Below are 15,736 nucleotides of genomic sequence, written 5' to 3'. Positions count from 1 at the left end.
CGATGTTGTCCTTTGTCAGTGACCAGATGAGTCTGCAACTTATTAACAAGATGTTGAGTGAACTGCTTCTGTTGGGGCCCCACAGCAGGGTGACCAAACCACCAAACCCGAGACACCCGGGATGGAGAGAGAAACCCCAAGAGTTGTTTAGGGCTGTGTTAGGATTGATTCAAATCTGATGCCAAGGCCAGATAGTCATTCCCGTGATGGTACTCACCACAATCCAGGCTCTTCTCAGTGTGAAAGGGCCCACTCTACCTCTTTTCCAATGAAGCACAAGAAGAACACAGCTAATACTTGGGGAACAGAAATTTCCTCCCTCTGGTAGAAACGCCCACACCTCCACTTGCCCTTTTAGACCAAATCTCCAGAGATGCTGAGAGTGCCTGGCTTAAGCCATCTGCCATGTTGATAAACGTGGATCAAGCAAAGAAAGAGAAGAAAAATGCCGAATTAAATCTGTGGTCCTAGAATTGAGAAGCATTGTAGCACCAGTCCTCCCTTCTCGATGGCTTTATGCGTCCTTGGGGAAGCACACAGGTAGGCATTGTTCTTGCCATTGTGCAGATGGCAGAACTCCTGCACCCAGAACTCATTCTGTCTGATTTCTCAAAGAGGTCATCTGTTCCATTCCACTGATACACGTCTTCTCTAAAGCAGTGTCTTTATGACCTAGCAGCAAATACTTAAATATCTGAATTCAGAGTAATTTCAGTACATTGCTGCTGCTGCTACTACATTACAATTGTCCACTAAGCTGTCAGAAAAATGCTAAAGAGCTTCTTTATTCCTTCTATCAGCAAAATCATCTTCTTTTCCTTTTAAATACCAGAGAGAATGATTAGATTACTAAATCTTATCACCGGTCAAATGAGGCGTATCCTGAGGGTTCTCAACCCCACCCCAACCCCACTCCCCACAGCAAAAAGGGGTTTTTTTTAATATGTTGAATTATTTGTTTAAAAGAAGAAATGTCCTTATTTTCTAGTCATAATGCAGTAATTACTTTGCACATGCATTATATTCAATTTTAACACTAAAAAGGAAAATGTCACTCAGTTCACCTGGAAGTTTCCTAGTGTCAAAATAATATGGTAGCCCTTAAAATGCAATTAAATGTATCTCCTGTCAGGTGGGATGGTTTAAAATATTTGCTCAGAGAGGAAAAGAAATGGATGACCTACTTCTTGCTTTTTGCATTCAGGAGGCATCTTCCAAGCCCATCCTATTGGTGGCGGAATATGTAAAGATGCTGTAAAGCTCTCAGCGCACGAAGAAGGCAGTAAGTGGTCCTCTTCCCCAGGTCCAATTCCATCTCCCACTGCTGGAGCCAGCAGGTCCAGTGCTATGATTGTCTTTTTAAAGACTTGTCTCATTACTGCAGAGGAGGGTTTTTGTTTGTTTTTAAATCATTTGTACTTATATGTTCATTAAGGCTTCGAGTTCATTCCTTGAAAAAGAGTAGCCATTAGAGCCACACTTTGGGAAACTGACAGGGGAGATGCCCAGAGTAGACACTGCCCCTTCAGGACTCGCAGCCCAAAGCAATCTCACTAATGTGATGTCCTTTTCTTCATTTCAGGTCAGTCTCTAAACTTGGTGCAGAGAAAACATGCTGCTAAAGCTAGCCAGAAATTTTTTGACTAATAAATTCTTAATTATAATGCCTCCCACGCTGTCTCCTTGGAAAGAGGAGAAGGCACCTTGCAATTGGCATTCCAAAACAAGCCCCTTAATGTCCTCATCCCTCCTACTTGTTTCCTACCATCAAACGTGTGTGTGTGTGTTTGCGCATGTGTGTTGCGCGGCAAGGGGAGGTTGTTGTTCCAGAACTGAACACAGCCTCCTAATTCCATCCTCTTTACAAGGGCTTATGCTACTGAGGCTGATTATGGCATGTCATAGGTTAAAGGTCCCTGTGCACTTTTCTCTTGTTCTGCACTTCCTAATTAATTCTCCTCTTAGAAGGATGTTTTGCTTCTCCCTGCAGTTTACACAAGGGCTACAAGCTTTAATCATGAATCATTTCATTTGGTAGAATTTTACTCCTCTTACCCCTTTCGAAGTAAGGGTTTCCTCTCCATTTGGTGTCTTCAGTTACAGGACTATGGTCGTAAGGCTTCATGCTTGATTGGCTTTGCCCACACTCCCATATCAGTTTGCCTTAAATTTGGAGCAATTGGAAGTCTCAGGTCTTCCAGCTTAGTGAAGTTTCGCTGTGACATGCATCCAGGAAGTAGAAGACAGGGGGAAGTATATGTTCATCAATCCACATCCCTTTTATCTGGTCTTTTCTCTGCCACTCTTGGGCTGCAGAAGGTGGGCAGACCCAGCCCACAGAGGGAGGAGGAGGAGGAGGGCCGTGCCATCTCTAGGACAGGCACTGCCAAGTCTTAGCTCTTCAGGGGAGAGTTGAAAAGCCAGAGCTCCCACCACCTCTCACCTGACCCTCCATCAACTCTCTTGAACCTGTGCAAATGGACCAAGCAAAAGAAAATGGAAAGAGATGTTTGTCACCACACCTCATTTCTGGCCCCAAGCACAACTCCATATCTGTATGCTCAGAAACTCAGAACTTCGGTGCCACTTACGCGTTAGCTCCATTCTCTCTGACGCGTGGCGGAGGGACCATGTCAGTGTTCTCACCAATAGAGGTCTGGCGGTGACGGTCTCGGGACCCAGAGGATGTGCAATCTCTTAAAAGGAGTTCTGCTTGGGAGTAGAAATAGGCGTTCCTCCACAGTGAGCGGCCCCTCCTATTTTTTTTCATTTTGAAGAGACCAAGAATTAGGGGAATTGATTTCCAGTCTCAGCTGTGTCCTGGAGTGGCACCCGTGCAGGCAGGTGGGAAAGCTGCAGGGGCAGCAGGCAGGGTTACTGATGTGAAGGCCACACGAGCCTCACGTGCTCAGACCAGAGCATCACGTTTAATTGCAATGCAGGCGCGGCGCCATTCAAACTCAGTTCTGGGGTTGTTTTGCATAAAGTTTTGCCAACGTGTTCTTTTTTCTGTATGTATAATTGCCTTTTTATAAAAGGTTTTGAAGTATTGTCTCAGTGATAAAAAGAGAGCAATGTTAATGGTTGTTGTATATTTCACCGTATCCAATTGTAAGTATTTGCAGGGTACAGCAAAGCCTTAGCGTGCAAGAGTGTTTGTGCAGGAGGTGTCCTTCAACACCCAGGAGGTGAAGGGATCGGAAAGGTTCGGATTCTCTGTAAATGTCCCGCTTTTCTTTCTCTCTGTGCGTATCTATTTACATGCCTTAGCACATGCCCTCCCGCCCTGATCCCTTTGCCCTGTCGTCAGAACTACCAGAACGCTGGTGCACTGCCAGTACAGTACAAGTCAATGGAACCCTAATCAGTTATCTCTTGTGTGACAGGGGAGGAAGAGAAACTCCATAGTATTCCTTGTAGAATATACATACTTGTAGGATGCTGTGTAATGGGAAAACATAGAATTGGGTTTTTGTCATTTCAAAGTTGGAGAAATGTATGAATAAAATGTATAAAACACAAAAAGGCAATTGTCTCCTCAGATTACAAGCCAAACAACTTGGGGACAAACCATACGAGGTTTAGAGGGAAAGGGAGTTCCTCTCGCTCCCACACAGGCCAGGGGCAGAAGGCAGCTCCCAGGCTCCCGGGGTCCACCCGGGTAGTCTCCCTCTTCAGCATGGCTGGTGCAGACAGTGCCACGAAAGCTGTTCAATTTTAGTTGCTTGCATTTGGATGCAGATTTGAAGTAGCTTCAGGTTTTTAAAAAAAAAGAGGGGAAAAAAATCCAAGTAGTGACAGCTCCTAGAAATAGAAGTCTAAATTGATTTGAGTGGTGTAGGCGCCCAGCATGGAAAACATGTCCTTTGTTTGACACTTGCATAGAAAGCCTGGGGAGGAAGCCTGCTGCCCTTGGTGTTAGGCGGTTTGCTTTGGTCTCTCGCTGGAGTCTGGGACACGGCCCCTCATGTGCCTCAATGACCTACTTTACACCCTCCCCTCCCTGCCCTTGCACTGGCTCTGCCCAAGCAAAGCATCATGGTGGCTTCAAACACCCACACTTGCATGTGTCCAAACACACACACCCCCAGTGTGCTCACAGCTTAAGCTAAGAAGATCCATATTAAGGAAGCAAACTAAGAGCAATTAATTGCTTTACCCAAGTAAACGTCACCCTACCAGACGATATAGAAGAGTCTAGATCACATTCAGACATAAGAAATTGATTCTGATTTAGAGAATCCCAAGTCATCTTTCTGCAGACTTCCGACCCTCGATGTAGAGAGCACCAAAGGCATAATGCTACCGTGAAGCTCATTTTCTACACTTTCATGGCATTGAAAACACATCCAGCATGCCAATATTAAGCAGGTAGAAAGGAATAGAAACATGTATTTCTGTATTTTTCCCAGTTTACTGTAATATGATAAACTGAATAACACTAAGGTACCATTCTATGAACTACTGCCACAGAGACTGGGAATCTGCAGGAATGTAACGAGATTGGTGTGGGGTAATAAACAGTGACCTTGAGTTCAAGGTCACTGAGGGTAGTAACCTTAAGTATCCTGAGGTACCAAGCCCCCTAAAGGACAATATAGTAGTGCAAGCTACATAGCAACTCCAGGAGAGAATGTTCCAGAAGGTGGCATCAAGCAATGAGCACAAGACATGGGGCCTGCAGCCAAAATCCCATGGTTATGGCAGTGTTGGGGATCCTGCACCCACCTCACCTGCTCTCTATGCTCCTCTCCCATCTTAACCTTTCAGGGTGTGGTGCCCAGAAACAGTTTTGCCATTGCTCTATTCGTGTCCCAGAAGGCAACTTTATCTCCCACTCCCCATGGCAACTTGCCCTGCAGAGAATTTGGCTCCCTTCCACCACCAGCAAGGTTTTGTGAATAACTTGAGAGGGGACAGCCTGTTGGGGCCTCCCATGTGGCTCCAGGCCCTCGAGATGCTAAGCTGAGGGTGGAGATGGGGAAATAAAGACTGCGCACAAAGCTGGTGGTGGAGACTCAGTCACACAAATCAACACCTTACCCCAGAATTTCCTCTAGAACTTTCTGTGGTGGTGGAAATATTCTCTTTGTTGTTTGGCGTGGTGGTTACATAGGTATCTACAACTGTCTAAATATGTCGAACTGAACACCTAAGATCTGTGCATTTTATTGTATATATAAAATATACTTCAGTTACAAAAAAGTAAAACCATATGATCATCTTCACAGCTGCCAAAAGAAAAACTGACAAACGTCAACACCCAATTCTAATTTAAAAAAACAAGAAGTCTTAAAAATAAGATAGAAAATATCCTAACAGATAAAGGATAACTGTTTCAACCCACAGCCAACATAATCTACTGAAAAATGACACAATAAAGGCATTAAAATGGCCATTATCTTTTTTTTTTTTTTAATGAGGCTGCAGCTCACAGTGGCCCATGTGGGGATCTAACCGGCAACCTTGGGGTTATTAGTACCACGCTCTAACCAACTGAGCTAACCAGCCACCCCCTGGCCATTATCTTTTAAATTACCTAAATAATACATGATCTTCATAGAGTGATTAGAAAATAAGAACGGGGCGGACGGATGGCTCAGTTGGTTGGAGCGCAAGCTCTGGGCAACCGGGCTGCTGGTTCGATTCCCACATGGGCCAGGGAGCTGCACCCTCCACAACTAGAATGAAGTCAATGAGCTGCCGCTCAACTCCCAGTTGGCCAGATGGCTCAGTTGGAGGGCGGGCTCTCAACCACAAGGTTGCCGGTTCAACTCCTCGACTCCCACAAGGGATGGTGGGCTCCGCCCCATGCAACTAAGATTGAACACAGCACCTTGAGCTGAGCTGCAGCCGAGCTCCCAGATGGCTCAGTTGGTTGGAGTGCGTCCTCTTAACCACAAGGTTGCCAGTTCAACTCCCGCATGGAATGGTGGGCTGTGCCCCACCCTGCAACTAACAACGGCAACTGGACCTGGAGCTGAGCAGCGCCCTCCACAACTAAGATTGAAAGGACTTGACTTGGAAACTTCCCAGAAGTACACACTGTTCCCCAATAAAGTCCTGTTCTCCTTCCCCAATAAAAAAATCTTTAGAAGAAAATACGAATAATAAAAAGTAGATATTCAACCAAATTTTACCACTCAGAGACAACTGCTATAAATACTCTGTGTCCCTGAAACTAATACAAAATAATATTGAATGTCAACTACAATTTTAAAAAAATACTAAACGCACTACTCCATGACTTATTTAACATACACTCCTCCCTCTATGATTATTTAATATTGCTTTCAAAGTATTGCCCAGAAACAGAACAAAGAAGTATAAACATTGAAAAAGACAAAATTATCTATATTTGCTAATAATATCATTGTATGCCTTAAAATGCAAAGAGAACAACTGGACATCCATTCAAGTTAATAAAGAGCAGATACAAAAACACAGAACTCAATAGTATTCTTATGTATTAGCAATAAAGTTGCAAATTTTTAATGGTAAAAGGATGCCATCCTCAATTACAACACGTTTCTTGAAAACGACAAAATTCATGGGATTTACGTGGAAGAAAATAAGATAAAGCCACACAGAGCATATAAATGACTTGAATAGTAGAGAGGAATGTTCCTGGATGAAAGAACTAAATATTTTAATAGCATCAATGCTTTCTAAATTAGTGTGTGGGTTTAATACAATACCAAATCAAAATCTAGACAATTGTTTTTGGAGCTTTACAAAGTAACTGTTCATCTAGAAGAAAAACAGTGGGGGTTTTTTGTTTGTTTAATTTGAATTAAAGGAAATACTAGGGAAAAAAGAATAAATGAGGGGTGAGTAGCCCTTCCAGATTTTAATCTATTCTAAAACTAAGACAGTTAAGACACCATACACCAAAATTAGTTTCAGACAAAGAGTTCAATATAAAAATTAAATGATAAAATTGAAAAGAATATAGAATTAAGTGTCAGTAAAACCCTGGAAGAGAGTAACTTTTTAAGTTTATACAGGAGAAAGAAGTTACAAAGATTTGATCCCATAAAAACAAACTTTTATATGATAAAAGTTGTAGACCACAAATTCAGAAAGACATTTTGCAGCAAATGTGATATGTGAAGAGTTAATGTATTTGTTATATAATGAACTTATATAAGCTGGGTAAAAATATTAACATCCCAATACATAAACAAAGGACATGAATATTTAACAGACTATAAATAGAGCTACTATTAAAAAACAAACATTGATCAAATATATGGTGATGGAAGGAGAACTGACTCAGGGTGGTGAACACACAATGTGATATATAGGTGATGTATTACAAAATTGTACACTTGAAACCTATGTAACTTTACTAACAATTGTCACCCCAATAAACTTTCATTGAAACAACAAAATTGGGGCAGCCTCTTGGCTCAGTGGTTAGAGCGCTGTGATCATAACACTGAGGTCACCGGTTCGATTCCCACGTGGACCAGTGAACTGTGCCCTCCACAACTAGATTGAAAACAACAGCTTGACCTGGAGCTGAGCTGCACCCTCTACAACTAGAACAACTAGATTGAAAACAACAACTTGACATGGAGGTGATGGGTCCTGGAAAAACACACTATTCCCCAATATTTTTTTTTTTAATGGTGAATTTAAAAAAAATAAAAACATTGAAAAATATCTCAATGATCAAGGAAATACCACTTAAAAATGTTCAACAATCTTTGAAACAATCTGTTATATTGACCTATTAATAATTAGCATATTCTTAAAAATATAATAACCAAAGCTAGTGTGTGTGTGTTGATGAAATTGGTATTTTCAACCATTGACCATAGCACTGGGAATAATATGGTGACATCTACCAAGAACCATAAAAATTAAAGTTCGTATTTTTCATACAATAATTATATTTCTCTGGACCAATTTTAATTTTAAAAATCTAAAGATAATAAAGGCAGCCAGTGACATTTACTGAGTAGTTACTCTGATGTTCCAGGCCCTGAGGGCTTTGCACACCTTAGTGTATCTCCTTCCTCAGCCATCTGACCAAGAGACCTTAACTATAAAGGAATATTTCCAAATTCAAACAGTGGTGGTAAGGTAATAAATACATTCTTTTCTTTATTTTACGATTTTATTTGTAATAGTTTTAAAGTCTCTCAAACTCATTACCTTGCTCCCTTAGCTCAGGTGGCTATTGGGGCAACATGGCAGGGACAATTCTGTGGTTGTCTCTACATCTGCACATTGTGTTCCCCTCCCCAACTCCAACCCTAGAGCTAAGTGGCATGAGGTGGTAGCACAGTAAGTCCAAGCTTCGTACAGTCCAAATGCCACCTCTTCAACCTGTGTGTCTTGGGCACCTGGCCTAACCTCCCACGCTCAGTTTTCCTGAGGATAAAATACAGAGAAGCACATCTATCTGATAGGCTGCCTGTAAACATTAAGTGAGGGGAGCATGCAACTGATGGGGACTTACTCGGCCCCCTTCCTCCTCCCTGAAACTTTTCTATATTCCTCTTCCTCTCCTTTCATATGTATATGCCTAACACATACACTCCTGATTGTACTAGACCGTTTTAGTGGAACACTGATGACATTTTTTATTTTAATTGCATTCATGTATACATAATTACATGTATAATGATTTCAGCTATCATTGCTCAAGTGAAGCTAAGGTAGATGGAATCTATTTACAGTTTCTAAAGTGAATCAACCTGAGCAAAACCTGAGCATTCCACAGATGGCTGTCCAAAGGGCACTCGCCAGAAGATATGGCATGGCAGTGGTGAAGGCTGGGAGCAATGCAGGCAGGCGCCAACAGCCCTCCAAGTCTGCGTTGGCCCTGTGACTGGGCCTGGCTGCTGCCATCAGGCCCTGATTCCTTGAGAGCCTGAGAACCTCTCACTTCCCTGGGAAGAGAGCCTTCTCCAGCCAAATGGACCTGGACGGGAAAGATCATACAGTGGCAAAGAGAGAAAAAGAGGCAGCGTGAAGTCAAAACACACGTCATAACCAGTCACAAAATTCAGTCCGAATAATTTATTCCCCCTAATAAGTGCTTTGGATTTCTGCCCAAGAACTCAAGCTGTCGGCTCCAGCTCACTGAGCTACACAGGTCATTTGTCTAAACCAACTACAATGGCAGACTTGTACTAGGTTGAAAAGAATAAACATCTTAAGGGGAGAGTAGCCAAACCAGAAAATAAAGCATATTAGAGAGCTTAGTTCAAGTAATAAAGGCAGTGTGCTGAGAGAGACAAAGAAACCCAAAAAACAGAATGCAGATCTCAGAAACACAAGTATGTGAAAAATTGAATATGACAAAGATGGGACTTCAGTGCACTGGTGAAATCATGGACTATTCTATTAAATTATCCATATGGAAAAATTTTAACTTAGTTCCCTACCTCACCATATATAAGCCATGGATGGCTGAAACACCTAACAATGAAGTATTTATATATATTTTTATGACTTCAGAGCAAAGAAGGATTTCTTAAACAAAACCCGAAATGTATAAACCATGAAAGAAAATAATTGATAAAATTAAATTCATTTAAATTAAAAACTGAAAATTTCAGGGTGCCCGGTTAGCGCAGTAGATTAGAGCACAGTGCTCATAACACAAACATCGCTGGTTCGATTCCCACATGGGCCAGTGAGCTGCACCCTCCACAACTAGATTGAAAATGACTTGACTTGGAGCTGAGCTGAGCCCTCCACAACTAGACTGAAAACAACGACTTGACTTGGTGCTGATGGGTCCTGGAAAAACATACTGTTCCCCAATATTCTCCAATAAAAAAATTAAAAAATAAAAACTAAAAATTTCTATTTACAAAAGACACCATAAACAAACTGAAGAAGATAAGCCACAGACCTGGAGATGATGCTAGTGGCACACATAACTGACAGAATTAGCATCTATAGTTATAAAGAACTTCTAAAAATCACTTTTAATTTTTTTTTTCAATTTTTATTGGGGAATATTGGGGAACAGTGTGTTTTTCCACAACTCATCAGCTCCAAGTCAAGTTGTTGTTTTCAATCTAGTTGTGGAGGGCGCAGCTCACTGGCCCATGTGGGAATCAAACCGGCGACCTGGATGTTATGAGCACTGCGCTCTAACCAACTGAGCCAACCTAAAAATCACTTTTAAAAAGAAAACAAATGAGCAAAGATATGAACAGACAACTCACGGAAGATAAAATCTGGTCTTTCTTGAAACTCACAAATAATCAGGAAAATTAGAAATTAAAATCTTAATAAGGGATTTCACATTCCACTAATAGCAGACTGTAATTTGGACCAACCCTCATACTTAAGACAACTAAAATAGCTGATTGAAATATTTGAAACTTCTGTTTGGAGATGTTAGCAAACTGACAAGACAGTGAAGAATTATGGGGCCAGGATCTGGAAGAAAACTAACACCCAAGGGAGTAAGTGAGCATTTAGGGCCACTTCTCCTCGGGATAGTTGCCCCCTCCAGAGAAGGCCAAGACGCTGAGCAGCACTTGCTACCGCTTCTCAGGGGTGGGGGAAGGGACTGCAGTCAGAGCATGTCTGGGGGTTGGGGGGAGGTGAAGAGGGGCTAGTGAACGTCCCTCAGTGGGACCCTGAAAGACTGTCTCCTTGGGATAAGTGTGAACCACTGCTCAGCTTCAACCCTTCTCAAGCCCTGACTGATTGCTTGTACCCAGATGCCTGAAGAAGAAAATGTCCTTAATCTCTGGCAGAAGATAACATCAATCCTAGGCTTCAAATATTTTCTACAAGTGATTTAGCAGATACAATGTATGACAAACAACAAAAATAGCTAGGCACATGAGGAGAAAATGGGTAACAATAATATCTTGTGTTTTAAATCTACATAGAATTGAAATACATGTTAACTCTGACATTTAAGTTGAGGAGGAGGTAAATAAAGTTAATATGCCTTAAGGTCTTTACACCATCAAGGAAGGGGCATTGGCATTAATTAATGCTAGACTTAGTCAAGTTTAGAAGCAAGTTTAGAGTAGGCACTAAAAGAAAAATATAAGTATGTGTAACTGCCAAACTAATAGAAGGTGGAATAATAAAAAAAATGCTAAGTCAAGCCAAAAGAAGGCAAGAAAGAAGAGACTAATATAGAACAGGAGGGATAAATTGAAGGCCCTTAGTAAGAAGGTAAATGTAAACCCAAATATATATATATTTTTAATTTCATTAAATGCAAATAGACTAAATGTTCCAATTAAAAGAGATAGATGGTCTAGACTTATAAGAGACGCATCTTAAGCATCAGATAGAGAAAGGTTTAAAATAAAAGAGCAAAAAAGATACATTATGAAAACACTAACCAGAGGTGGCCAGTTTGCTCAGTCGGTTAGAGCGTGGTGCTGCTAACACCAAGGTTGCCAGTTCAATCCCCGCATGGGCCACTGATCTATAGAGCGTTGAATCTATAAACCCGTTTGGTCCATACATTGACATCTCTACAACTAGATTTTACATTCATGACTATTCTATATTTCTCCCATTATTTAGGTCTTCTTTTGAGTTTTTCAATAATGTTTTTTAAACTATAAACTACATAGACTTTAAGGCAAAACGCATTACTAAAAATCCTAGGTATGGGAGAAATATAGAATAGTCATGAATGAAAGATGCAATATTGTAAAGATGTCTATTGTTAATTGTAGAGATGTCAATCTATGGACCAAACTGGTCTATAGATTCAATGCGATATAATTCAATTAGCAATAATCACGCCTTGGATAAACCTCATTGGCTACGATACTGCCACTGCGCAAAGCTTATGCGATATAATTCAAAATTTCAAGTTTTGCTTGTTTTGTTTTGTCTTGTTTTGTTTTGTTTTGTTTTGTTTGTGGAATTTGACAAACTGATTATAAAATCTACATGGAAATTCTAAGGACAAAATCATCAAGGCAATCTTGAAGAAGAACAAGGTGTGAGAACCTCCTTTAACCACTTTTAAGACTTATTATAAGGCTACAGTATGCAAACTAGTGTGGTATTGGCACGAGGATAGGTATATAGACCAATGGAATAAAACAGAGAGCCCAGAAACAGTCCCAGCATATTTGGACACTAGCAGAGCAGTGGGCAGTGGGGAAAGGATGGTCTTTTCAATAAATAATATGAGGACAATTGGATAACCATGTGGAAAAAAATAAACCTGGATCCCTACTTTACATCATACACACAAATCAACTCTTGGAAGAATATAGGTCTAAATGTGAAAGGCGAAATAGTACAGCTACAAAATAGTATTCTAGAATATCCTCATGACTTAGGATAGGAAAAGATGATTTAAACAAGACACAGAAAGCACAAACAATAAAGAAAGAGATGGATAAATTACACTATTAAATTTAGGATCTTGGGGCCAGCCCGGTGGCTCAGGCAGTTGGAGCTCCATGCTCCTAACGTCGAAAGCTGCCGGTTCGATTCCCACATGGGCCAGTGGGTTCTCAACCACAAGGTTACTGGTTCAACTCCTCTACTCCCGCAAGGGATGGTGGGCCACGTCCCCTGCAACTAACAACGGCAACTGGACCTGGAGCTGAGCTGTGCCCTCCACAACTAAGATTGAAAGGACAACAACTTGACTTGGGGAAAAAGAAAAAGTCCTGGAAATACCCCCTGTTCCCCAATAAAGTCCTGTTCCCCTTCCCCACTAAAATCTTCAAAAAAAAATTTAGGATCTTAAGAATGAATTAAGACTGTCAAAAGACACGATTAAGAAGCTGCAAATGGAAGCAACAGAATGGGAAAAAAATATTGCGAAATATATGTGTCAAAGGACCGGTTTTCTAAAATCAGTAAGATGGACAACCCAGTGGGAAAAAACATGAGACTTGAACAGGCACTTCACAAAAGTGGATATCCAACTGGCCAGTAAACATATGGAAATATTCTCAACCTCATTAGTATCAGGGAAATGTACGTTAAAACTTTCAGATACCACTATGCACTCAACACACTGGTGGTGTCATATAATAGCAAGGGCAGGTAAAGATGTAGAGCAGTGGGGACTTTATACATGGAGGAAGAGAATGTAAACTGGCAAACAGTTCAGCATTATCAACTAAGGTTAAAATACGAACACCACATAACCCAGTTGTTCCACTACGAGATACATATCCGAACAAAATGCACACAGTTGTACACCAAGAGACATGTACAAGAGTATTAATAGCAGCATTATTCCTAAGAACCCCATAGTGGAAATAACCCAAGTGTCATCAGCAGTAGAATGAATAAATTAGTTGTGGTACAGTTTTCCCCCCAATATGCAAAAGTAGAGCATTCCTATGAAACCTTTTGTAAACTGAAATGGTGTAAAGCAGAGAAGCAATTACCTGAGGACACATCTTGCTAATAAACACACAAAATAAAGCAAGGCAAAGCACAGATGCTTGCAGACACAGTTTAAAGCTATAGTGCTTGATGCTAAGATGCTGAGTGTAGTTTCCAGGTGAAGGAGTTTGGCAGGGCCACTTTCGCTATATCTATAATGGCTTCACTGCAAAAAAACGCTGAACACTATTTCACTCTTCGCCTTTTTTTGTAAAAGTGGAAATCCTCTTCAGATTTCTTTCGGTTAACAAAAACGGGTACTAATGTAGGTCTTTCATAAAAGCGAAGAGGTAAAGCAAACTTTCGAAAAGTGGGGGAATACCTGTATATCCATAAAATGGAATACTATATAGCAAGGAAGAAGAGCAAACTAGATAGCCACACAAAACAGCATAGATAAATCTCACAAAAATAATGTTGGATAAAAGAAGCAGACACAAAAGAATACAGTCGGGATGATTCCATTTTTATAAACTCCAAAAACAAGCAAAACTGTAGTGTTCAAAGATGCATGCTATAATGAAAAGCTAGGGAGTAATTACCAAAAAAGCCAGGCTAGTGCTTACCTCTGGAGGGGAGACGAAGGGGGAGAGATTGGGAAGAGCTTTAGGAAGATGCAGGTTTCTAGATCTGGGTGGTGGTTGCCTGAGTATTTATTTGATGATAAATGATTGAACTGTACATGTTTTCTGTGTGTTTCTCCATAGGAAGAGACCTATTAACTTTGAGTACTATGCCTGTTAGTAAGTTACATCCCGGCTCCAAACCCACCCTTCTATACTCGCTTTGTGATCTAGACCCTGGGGCTGTGCCAACCATATTTGTTTTGCCAGCTGCTCCCTGTTAGGCTCAGCCAATAGGGGTTACTAGAGGGAGACAGGCAGGCTGGAGGAGGAAAGGGACGTGCTTAGGCCTGCTTGCTTCCCGCTCCCGTGAGCAGAACCCCACAATGCCTCTTCACCAGGGAAGCAGCACTGCTTTCTTGTAGCAGCAGCTAAGTCTAGTTTGCAGTTTCTCCAACTTGCAGAACCAGTTCCATTGTGCCGCCTTCCTCCAGCAGTCCAGTGGCCCCTCCTTAGAGATCTGCGTTTTACCCCCATGGGGCCTGAGGGGGCCCAAAAGTTTTGCCTTTTGGGATATTGATTTTAATCTGGTAATAGAGGAACAGAAGACTCTGAAAGAAACTTTGCCCCTCCCCTCTTTCCTGCCTAAGAGATTTCAGAGAGAGAAAAAACCTGCTTCAGGAAGATCTTAGGATACTGACCTTAGCCTGACTAGACTAATATGAATTAAGTATGGTAAATACGAAGGCTTCAGGCTGGGGCCTGTTAGCCAGATACCCTCTGTGTCCCATTGTTTGAGTTGCCTAGCAAGAATTTGCCTGCCTTGACTGGTGCAGCCGTTATGGAAAGCAGTGTGGAGGTTCCTGAAAAAATTACGAATAGAATTACCATATGACCCAGCAATCCCTCTCCTGGGTATCTACCCAAAAAATCTGAAAACATTTATACATAAAGACACATGTGCTCCAATGTTCATTGCAGCTTTGTTTACAGTGGCCAAGACATGGAAACCAAAATGTCCTTCAATAGATGAATGGATAAAGAAGTTGTGGTATATATACACAATGGAATACTATTTGGCGGTAAGAAAAGATGATATAGAAACATTTGTGACAACATGGATGGATCTTGAGAGTATAATGCTAAGCGAAATAAGTCAGACAAAAAAAGCAGAGAACCATATGATTTCACTGATATGTGGTATATAAACCAAAAACAACAAAAGAACAAGACAAACAAATGAGAAACAGAAACTCATAGACACAGACAATAGTTTAGTGGTTACCAGAGGGTAAGGGGGGTGGGGGGTGGCAGATGAGGGTAAGGGGGATCAAATATATGGTGATGGAAGGAGAACTGACTCTGGGTGATGAACACACAATGGGATTTATAGATGATGTAATACAGAATTGTACACCTGAAATCTATGTAATTTTACTAACAATTGTTGCCCCAATAAATTTAAAAAGAAAAAAAGAATTTGCCTGCCTTGTATGTTCCAATCTTCCTCAACTACCTGTAAATTGCCCATTCTCACTTTTGAAATCTAAGACCCCGTTCTCCCCACCCACTTTTCTCCTTTGTCTAAATTGTCAGATATATTCATTGCTACCTCACTGTCTTTGGAATTTTCATGTATATGTGAATTTCCCATGCACATGTATTAAAATTTTGATTTTCTCCTGTTAATTTGTCTCTGCTAATTTGATTATTAGCCCAGTTAGAACTTCAAAGGTGGGAGGGAAAGTATTGTTTTCTTTTAGCCCCCACAATTCTTAACTGGGCAGGTCATGGTTGGTAGCCACACC

General features: G+C 41.1%; 1 pseudogene; it reads right to left on the bottom strand.

Annotated features, from left to right (window-relative positions):
* Nucleotides 1–11,664: 11,664 nt before the first annotated feature.
* LOC141569815 (U4 spliceosomal RNA) lies at nt 11,665–11,796 on the bottom strand (annotated as a pseudogene).
* Nucleotides 11,797–15,736: the final 3,940 nt, after the last annotated feature.

Source organism: Rhinolophus sinicus, chromosome 18 (assembly GCF_057876585.1).
Source record: "Rhinolophus sinicus isolate RSI-liver-muscle chromosome 18, RSI-T2T, whole genome shotgun sequence".
Lineage (NCBI taxonomy): Eukaryota > Metazoa > Chordata > Mammalia > Chiroptera > Rhinolophidae > Rhinolophus > Rhinolophus sinicus.
The sequence above is the reverse complement of the archived record's forward strand: the minus strand, read 5'-3'. Positions and strand labels throughout refer to the sequence as shown.